This window comes from Lemur catta, chromosome X, assembly GCF_020740605.2.
Source record: "Lemur catta isolate mLemCat1 chromosome X, mLemCat1.pri, whole genome shotgun sequence".
Classification (NCBI taxonomy): domain Eukaryota; kingdom Metazoa; phylum Chordata; class Mammalia; order Primates; family Lemuridae; genus Lemur; species Lemur catta.
Genome location: NC_059155.1, coordinates 7,297,041 through 7,306,784, shown reverse-complemented (window position 1 = coordinate 7,306,784; position 9,744 = coordinate 7,297,041). Strand labels below are relative to the sequence as shown.

The window sequence follows — 9,744 nt, the reverse complement described above, 5'->3', positions numbered from 1 at the left end:
CCCTTCCCCATCCGTACCTGCAGCACACAGTTTTTCATGTGCTCCTTCTGTCCTTTGAGGTTGTCTTTAGGATGCCAAGCTGGTGTCATTTTAATAGAATCAAATACTTAATATGTGCCAGGCACTGCTCTCAATACATGTTTTTGGCTTCTTCCTTGGAGAGGGATTGGGAGGAGGGAGCCTGGGAAAAGGGGGACTGGGAAGGAGGGGGCTCGCAGCTGATTTGGACTGGCCAACCCCTTAAAGGTTGGGCTGCTTCTGATCCTCCTGCTTTCCTTGAAGTGGCCCTGGACTTTCTCAAAGCCCCGCTGGCCTCACTGGCTGACCCAGGAAGAAAGTGCTCAAAAGATTAGGCTTTAACTTCCCATTCCTATACCCTGCTTCAACCCAGCGCCTGCATACACATGCGTGTGTGTGTGTGTGTGTGTGTGTGTGTGTGTGTGTACACACATCCCCCTCTTCCATCAGCCAGAAATTTGTCTTTTAGTTTCCAGTAAGCAGGCCAGGACCATTTCACCCGTCCATGCCTCATCGATTAGGCAAGATTGGGGACTCCAAGACCAAGACCTCTCAAGTTCCAGGAAATTTACAACACTTGGCCATGGTCCAGGGAGGTGTCAAGCCCATAGTGCCCCTACCTTTAGGTGAGTCTAGAGGATTTGGTCGAGAGGGAGGGGGATGTGGAGGGAAAACTGGCTCTGGCACTCCCAGGGCCTCAGCCTTGCTCCCAGGCCTCTTTTCCTACTCAGATAGTTCTCCCACAGGAAAGTGTGGCAGGGCTCGCCTTACGCGTACACCAGAGTTCCTGGGAAGGCAGGCCCAGAGAGAAGGGTGGAGCTGCTGAGCAGAGCAGGGGCAACTTTTTGCCCCCAAAGGGTGGTGCTGTCTCACCACAGACTCTGATGGGCCCTGTCTGCCTCTCTCCTGGGCTTGGGAACTGGATTTTGTGTTCTCTTTTAGGTGATCACAGGCCACTTCTTCATCCTCCAAGACGTGAAAGGAGGCAGCTGCCACCAGGAGCACAGTTCTGCCCTCAGGTAATGCCCTCTAAGCTAAGCAGTGGGGTCTGCGTCCAGGTTAAACTGATTCCTGTTGTCCCCCTTTCACCCCCGTGGAGAGAGGGTACCTTCTTGTCACGGAAGGTTCCATTCCAGTCTAGTCACTGGCCTTTGGAATGTGGGGGTAGAGGCCAGAGGGGGATGTGGAGGATGAGGAGAGAGAGGAGGCAAGAATATATTAACCATTTCACTTTCTCCCCTGTCTGCTGGGCTAGTGTCCTATGCTGCAGAAAGAAGTTGACAACCTTAAAGAACAACTTGGTAGGTTGGGACAGGGGAAGACCAGGGTATCTTTAGTGCAGAACCTGGGGCAGTGTGGGGCTGGGGCTGAGCACGTAGGTGGCCAACCAAGGACTGCCGTTCCTGTGGGAGAGAGACTCTGGCAGGCCTGGCCCTGCGGACTTCTGTGCATTTACATTATCTGTCTGTCTCTCCATCCAATCTATCTGATCCGTTTAGCTGACTTCCTACTTCATCTATCCATACATCCATCTCCACGTAGAAATATATTGTTTGAAGCACATGTATACTTTGCCATTAAGTCCTGGAGATATCTTTTTTTTTTTTTTCATTCTTTTGTTTCTGTATCCTAAGTCCTCAAGGAACTAGAGATCTTATTTTGGCACATTTGGAAAAACTGCATTTATTTTCTCTTTAGCTGCTGCTTGATGGGGAGAGTACATGTTTTAATAGGTTCTGAATGATTCTGATATGCACCAAGTTTCAGAACTATCCATATACTGTGTTCCTATTTAGAAAAACTTATCTGCCTTTAACTCGAGTGGCAGGTGGGCAGGTCGGTCCCAGGGCTGGATACTACTAGGTGTGGATGAGGTGATCATGTTGCCAGGTTAGGCCTGTCCCGTGGCATGAAGGGAGGGTTTCTACCTCCCTGTGCCTGGAGTGCCTAGTTATGCCTCTCTGTTTCAGTGGACATGCAGTGTCTCCTTGACAAGTGCCAGATCCTTTGAAGTGAGTGGTACAAATTCTATACTTTTCCACATTCTCTGCCATCTGGGAGGGCTGGGGCCCAACCCCACTGGAAGCTCCTGCCTGACTCTGCTCTCTTTGACAGGTTCAACACAGCATCCCCATACACAGAAAGAGCTGGTACCTTTTGAGTCAAGGAGCTGTGGCCACACTGGTTCCCCCGACCTGCCTGCATCTCTTCGGAAAGCCCTGCCCTGCCGCCCTGCCGCCCTGCCGCCCTGCCTCCCTGCCAGGGCTTCCTCTCTTTCCTGAGGTTTAGCGTGGCTTTTGTCACTCAGTTCATTGCAGTTTGCAATTAAAGTACTTCTCAGATTCTGTGGTCTGCCTTTGCTTTGTCAGGAGCCTGGGCTACCCTCTGAGCAGGAGGCCTATAGCCCACTGGTTATGGTGACCTGGATCTGGGGGCCATGTGGCTCTGCCCCTCCATGCACTATGCTGTTCTTTCCTCATCTCCTCTTCTGTGGTCTGTTAGTTTGCATCCCTCACTGTTATCCTCCTGCCCCTCAGCAGGAACAGCTTACGCCCTTCCAGAGCTCCAGTCCCTCTTCCTGCTCCTCATTGGGTTCTTCATCCTGGTTCTCCCCTCTCTCCCCTTCTTCTCTGCCATGGCAATATCCTGCATCTCTCCCCAGCTTGATGTTGGCCAGCCTCCCCTCACGGTTATGTCAACAGCAGTTACACAAAACAAATGAGCTCATCTTCCCCCTTCTCAGCCAGAACCTGTGCGTTGTCCTCATTTCTTCTTTTGCCCTCGCCTGCCGCTTTTCAATAGAGGGTGGAGGCAGGAGTCACAGCACGGTGGATGGTGGATCCAAAGGGGGGCACATCAATCTGTTCTGACAAATCTGGGCCAACTTTGGGGAAGCTGTCCACAGGAGTTAGAAATGGATAGTCAAGGGGTCAGGGGTTTCCCATCCTTCATGTCCCAGCCACTGTCGGGGCCCCATGTCACCCCAGACTGCCCCAGGCATGGCACACATGCTGCCTACTGTCTTCATGTCTGGCTGACACTAGCATATTTGCTTTGCTCACACATGTGCTCCATTGTCCCATCAGAATCACATAACACAAGTTCAAATATAAAATGATCAAGAATTTCAGATGGCAACAACAAAGTATTGGACCACACATGAGGTCCTTTTAAGAGCAGGGCCCTGTGCAGAGGTCGCACACCCAGGAAGCTGGCCCTGGTCACATGTAGTATCTAATGATTAGGGAGGCTGGGTATAAGTCTCTAGCTGGATGGTAACGTGCATGGATAAAACTTCAGAGAGTTTTATTTCCAAAAGGAAGACGGGGAGAGTAGCCACTGGAGGGCAATTTGAAGTCAGCTGGAAGGGGGAAATGGGAGCTCTGGTTCCCAGCAATGGAACAAATCTCTCTGCACAGGAATGATACGAGTACCCTCCACCAGCAGTGGAGCAAATGGTCCTTCGTTGGTCCCTGGATCTGTCCTCTGGGAAAAACTCACTTGTACTCACGTTGTTGTCTGTAGCTACTGGCTTTGCCATCTGGAGGTCTTTCCTTATCATCTGTTCCCCTGGGCCACACCTGAAGAGAGCACTGGGGAGTATGCTCTCGGAGGTTACATGGCGTTGGCAGCCTGCTACCTACTGGTTACAGGTTTGGGGCCCCTGGAGGGTTGCTTTGAGTTGGAATAATCACTGGCTTTGGCAAGCCCAGCTTGTGGTTTCCCTCTAAAGATTGGTTGGCTTCCAGCCAGTTCAACTACAAAAATTGCTAATGTAGACTTGGTTCTTAAGTCTGAAGTCTGTTATCTTTTACTTACTGGTCTCCCTGCTGGCCTGTGGCCCTCTCTGACAATGAATGGCACCTGCCTTGAGGCCATCTGCCTCATCCTAAACAGTGGGCTCAGATGGGAACACAACACTCTCAAGCTGGTCCTAACTACTTAGCTGGCTCCTGTAGTCTGTATCCCTCCTTGGGAAGCTACTTCTGGGCCACCTGTACAAATTGCTGGATTTTGAGCTTCCGAAGTGGTTAGCTTTTTCAACCTGTAGGGTTCCAAATGATCAGGCTCTCATTCAAGAAAGATTTCAGGTCTCAGGCAGAAAGCACCGCCCTCTCAATTCTGCTTGTAGACTGGTAGCTCTAGCCTGACTTCACCTTTGCCTTGTAGGAATCCTCTGAAAGTGGCAAGAAACCACTGACACATGCCCAACATTTTGATTCTTTCTACCATTTCTCCCAACACTTCAGCATTGGACAGCATGTCATTTGCTTTCCAAGGTCCTGTGGGAGGCAGCTGTTTTATCAACTTTACTGAGGAATAATTCCCATACAATAAACTGCATTCATTACAAGTGTATACTTCCATGAGTTCTGAAAATTGCATACACCATAAAGCCACCACCAGAATAACATAGAACATTTTCATCATCCCCCAAAGGTTCTGTGTGACCCCTTGCAGTTGATCTTTCTCACTACCCTCAGCCCAGGGTCTTCTTTCTTCCATTCTAGATTAGTCTACATTTTATGCCAGTGGAGTCCCACAGTATGTAGTCTTGCGTGTTTGTTTGACTGCTTTTCCTTGGCATAATGACTTTCTGATTTGTCCCTGGCATCGTATGTACCAGTAGCTTGTTCTTTTTATTTTATTTTATTCAGACCATTTCCTGTTCTTGGCTATTGTAAATCAAGCTGCTGTGAACAATCATGTGCAAACTTTTGTGTGGGCATATGGCTCGTATTTCTCTTAGATAAATATATAGAAATGGAATGGCTGGCTCCTTCGGCAAGTGTATGCTTAACCTCTTATGAAAAAGCAGATTGTACCATTTTGCACCCCAGCCAGCAGTGTATGAGAGTTTCAGTTCCTCCACACACTTGCCAACGCTTGGTATGGTCAGTCTTTTTCATGTTAGCCATTCTAACAAGTATGTGGTGGTATATCACTGTGGGTTGAATATGCATTTCCGTGATGACAAATGATGCCATTTCTGTTGTATCTGAAGATAAAGGCTGGCCAATGTCAACTGGCCAAGTCATTCTGTCTACGGTGCCGGTGAGGGGGAGCAGCACACACCAGCTGTAGCATTGGCCAATGTGCTGGGCTGGTAGCAGAATCAGCCCAGGATAGGGCCTACGGTTCTCCCAGGACAGCTGCCACTTCCTCTTTGGCTGGATGCAAGGCTTAGCAGACAGGCAAAAAGAAGGCACAGAATTGACGGTGGCGCCTGACCTGCTCCTTTCCCCTGGGGCCTAGATATGTTTCTTTAAACTCAGCTTCAGTGTCTGCCACTTCCCCCCGTGGAACTGGAAAGCCCACCCTGAGCCACAGCTGTGCACATTTACAGCAACGTCTTCGTGTGCAAGGGCTGTGTTTGTGGCTTTCTCCTTCCCTGCCCTCATGACCAGTGACACCATGCCTTCTGGTGCTGGCCTTCCTCCCCAAGTCAGAACTTGCCCGGATGTCTCAGCAGCCATAAATCCCAGTTGGAAAGTCTCTACCAAACTTATTCAGTCAGACAACGGTCTGTTGTGTTATCCCTCCAAGTGATAATCATTTGAGACAGTGTCAAAGCCTTAGGACTCAACCACATCTTCTCAAGTGCGGGCATTATTATTTACTCTATTATATAAAATTATGTCACCAAAATACTATTTTTGTCATTTGTATTCTATGTTGTTACTCATAATTCACTATTAATCCTATTTCTTTTATAAGTGATAAAATAACTTTAAAAACCTCTTGATATTTTAATGCCTTTAATTGGACTTTTTTCCTGATATTTGAACACAGGGTTCCATATTTTCATTTTGCACTGGTCCTGCAAGTTATGTATGCAGCCTTCTGTGTGATTAATTTCTGCCAAAAGGATATGAGCATACATGATGTGTGCAATTGTTGGGTCATAGTTTTTAAAAAGGAAAATGCTTGTCTTCTACTTCCTGTCTGCTGCGCCTGCCCTAACCCTCTATCCCCTCCCTCCCTGCCATGGGTGGGAAAACAGCAATAGCTGGAGCTATTGGAACAGCTAGAACAGCTGGAGCTGTCCTGGAACTAGAAAGGGGAGTCCCACGTTAGGTATGGCACAGCCAATTCACCAGCACGGGTCCCTGGACCACCACATTCAGCAGAGCTTCCCATCTGCTAGGGGCCATCTGTCTACTTACCTCTGCTTGACAAACTGACTTGCATCTTCTTCCTATGTTTTAGGGTCTCTTTATTATAGTTGATTAGCCAGAAAGGCAGGATCTGGCAGAGATGGCATCTTCCATATATCTTCTTTGCTTCTTCCGTTTAGTAATAGAACTTTCCTCCTCAGGTTTTAAAAATTGTAATGTAATACACATAACATTCACCATTTTAAAGTGCGCAATTCAGTGGTTTTTAGTATATTCACAGAGTTGTACAACCATTACCACTATCTAGTTCTGGAGACATTTCATATATATGGAATCATACCATATGTGGCCTTTTGTGACTGGCTTCTTTCACTTATGTTTTCAAAGTTCATCCATTTGGTGGCATGTATCAGTACTTCATTCCTTTTTATGGCTGAATAATACAATATTCCATTGTATGGATAGATCACATTTTGTTTATCCGTTCATCCATTGATGAACATTAGGGTTGTTTCCACTCTTTTGGCTATTATGAGTAATACTGCTATGAACATTTATATACATGTTTTATTGCAGACATATTTTAATTCTTTACCATTATAAAATATCTTCCTTTCTTTCTTTTTTTATTTTTTAGACAGAGTCTCACTCTCACCTGAGCTAGGGTGCTGTGGCATTATCATAGCTCACCACAACTTCAAACTCCTGGGCCCAGATGATCCTCCTGCCTCTGCCTCCCAAGTAGCTGGGACTACAGGCTTGCACCACCACGGCAGGCTATTTTTTTTTTACTTTTTGTAGAGATGGGGTCTTGCTATGTTGCCCAAACTGGTCTTGAAATCCTGGCCTCAAGTGATCCTCCTGCCTCGGCCTCCCAAAGTGCTGGGATTACAGGCATGAACCACTGCACCCAGCCATAAAATGTCTTTCTTGATCTCTAATAACAATTTTTATCTTAAAGTCTATTTTGTATGATATTAACATATCCACTCCAGCTCTTTTTGATTACTCTTTGCATGATAAATTTTTTTCATTCTTTTACTTCTATTTGTGTCTTTGAATCTAGAGTGTGGCTCTGGTAGAGAGCATCTAGTTGTATCATATTCGTTTTAAAATCCATTCTCCCAATCTGTGCCGTTAAATTGGAGTGTTTAGGTCGGGCATGGTGGCTCATGCCTATAATCCCAGCATTTTGGAAGGTCGAGGCAAGAGGATTGCTTGAGGCCAGGAGTTCAAGGCTGCAGTGAGCAATGATTGTGCTACTGTACTCCAGCCTGGGTTACCCTGGGTGACAGAGTAAGACCCTGTCTCTAAAAAAATAAATAAATAAATTAGAGTGTTTAATTCATTTACAATCAATGTAATTACTGATAAGGTATTCAGTAATCACTGATTTGCATCGGCCACTTTGCTATTTGTTTTCTATGTCATGTCTTTTTTCCCCTCTGTTCCTCCATTACTGTTTTCTTTTGTGTTAAATAGATATTTTCTAGTGACCATTTTAATTCTCTTGTTTGTTTTACTACATTTTTTGAGTTAATTTCTTACTGGTTCTTCTGGTGATTACAAACAATATCTTAACTTCTGACATTCTAGTTCAGATTTATGCCAACTTAATTTCAATAGCATATAAAATTTTGCTCCTATATAGCTCCATTCCTTCTTTCACCTGCTTTTGTGCTATTTTTATCACACACATTGCATATTTATACACTATAAGTTCATCAACAGTTTTTTCTTTTCTTTCTTTTCCTTTTCCTTTTTCTTTTTTTTAGAGACAGGATCTCCTTCTGTCACCCAGGCTGGAACTCCTGGGCCTCAGCAATCCTCCTGCCTTAGCCTCCTGAGTAGCTGGGACTACAGGTGCATGTCACCATGCCCAGCTAACTTTTTTTAAACTTTTTATGAGACAGGGTCTTGCTATGTTGCCCAGACTGGTCTTGAATTCCTGGCCTCAAGTGGTCCTCCCACCTCAGCCTCCCAAAGTGCTGGGATTACAGGTGTGAGCCACTGCACCTGGCCAGCACAGTTTTATAATTACTGTTTTATGCAGTGGCTTTTTGAATCAGATAGGAGAAGAAAAGTGTTACAAACAAAAATACAATTATATTGTCTTTTATGTTTATCTCTGTAGTTACTTTTAGGTACTTTTTTGTGTCTTTGCATGTCTCATAGTGTTATGTCGAAAACTGCACATTTTAAATACTACAATGTGGCAACTCTGGAAATCAGATTCTCCCCGCTCCATGAGATTTATTGTTGCTGTTTGTTTCATGAATTTTCTGAAGTGATCCTGTAAATCAGTATTCTTTGTCATGTGTGGCCACTGGAGTCTCTGCTCAGTTAGCTTAGTGGTCCCATAATAATTGGGCTGATATTTACTTCAATTCCTGGAACCAGTCTATCTTCCCGCCTTTGCTGATGGGTTTCGTGTGTGTGTTGGGGCACACCTTCACCACTCAGCCAGGTAGTTGACAATTCTACCTTAGTCTTCACTTCCTGCTTGGGCAGAGCTTCAAGTCTAGCTAGAATCGAGGGCTTAGAGCCCCAGATCTTTCCTGAGCTCTCTAGATTCCCAGGAATATGTCACAGGTTTGCAAAGTGCTCTATGGACATCTCATTCCCCAGCCTTTTCTTTCAAACTTTTTGGTCACTCTATTATTTGTCCCAACTGTTATCCACTGTCTCAGGTGGCAACAATGTTAAACAATTGCCTTTGATTGTTTTTGACACCCCTACCCCACCTCCAGGGAAAAGGCTGTTTGCACTGGGTGATCTCTGACTCAGGTCAAATAAAAGCAGCCTTTGTGTGGGGTCTTCTGGGGAGCCACCAGACAGATCAAATAATGACTGTCTCAGAATGGGGCTTTGAAGGAGCTTCAACCCTGCCCTGCCCTCTCCGATGGCCATTAGGGTTCTGGTTTTCGCTATGACAGCAGGCTGCTGGTTTTCAAGGCTACAGCAGAGCTAGGGAGAAGGGGTTGGCAAGAGGACAAGTTAAAATGCCACAAAGGTCACTGTTTATCCTGAGATTTAGCTGATGATGGTGCTAGCTCATGGACCTCACTTTGAGAAGCACTGTTTGGACAAGAGGTATGTGAACAGGGAATAGAATGAGGCTAATAGTCTACTACTGGAATGTAAACTCACTCAGCCTCCGTTTTCTTCTTTACTCAGTTCTGATCACTGAGCCAATGGGTGTACAAGAAAGCGGGGCATTTTCTGTCTTTGTTAGATATTGAAGATGGGCCTGCCCCAAGGGGTCTTTCAGTGTCCTTTTAAACCAGTGCCTATAAGAGGAAATACATTTTCCTAAGTATGGTTTATTTTAAAGCCCTGCTTGCCCAGTGGGATGGGATTAATACACGGGAAAATATGAAAACATTTCTCCTTCCCAAGGGCCTATTACGCTGTTTGTCTCAAACAACTGCTTCTGAGAATTGCTCTCCCAAGACCCTAGGAGTCCCTGAAGCTTCTCTGTTTTCCTTCTTCTGACAGTGCTCCTCGCTGCTTCTCACTGCCTCCACCCTGCCTCGCGCCCATAGCTTCTGCTCTCCTGCTCTTGTGGATTGAGGCTCCAGGGAGGCCCCTGAGCTCCTTGTAAGGA

At 46.0% G+C, this 9,744-nt stretch overlaps 1 long non-coding RNA gene across 2 annotated transcripts; it reads left to right on the top strand.

The window, feature by feature from the left end:
* The first annotated feature begins 539 nt into the window (after window positions 1-539).
* On the top strand, window positions 540-2,343 carry LOC123628511. Of its 2 annotated transcripts, XR_006731676.1 has the most exons (5): window positions 540-644; window positions 961-1,037; window positions 1,274-1,319; window positions 1,989-2,030; window positions 2,134-2,343. It is a non-coding gene; the product is annotated as an uncharacterized LOC123628511 (long non-coding RNA). The 2 variants fall into 2 exon arrangements; XR_006731675.1 differs by lacking the exon at window positions 540-644 and having other exon boundaries at window positions 893-1,037.
* Window positions 2,344-9,744: the final 7,401 nt, after the last annotated feature.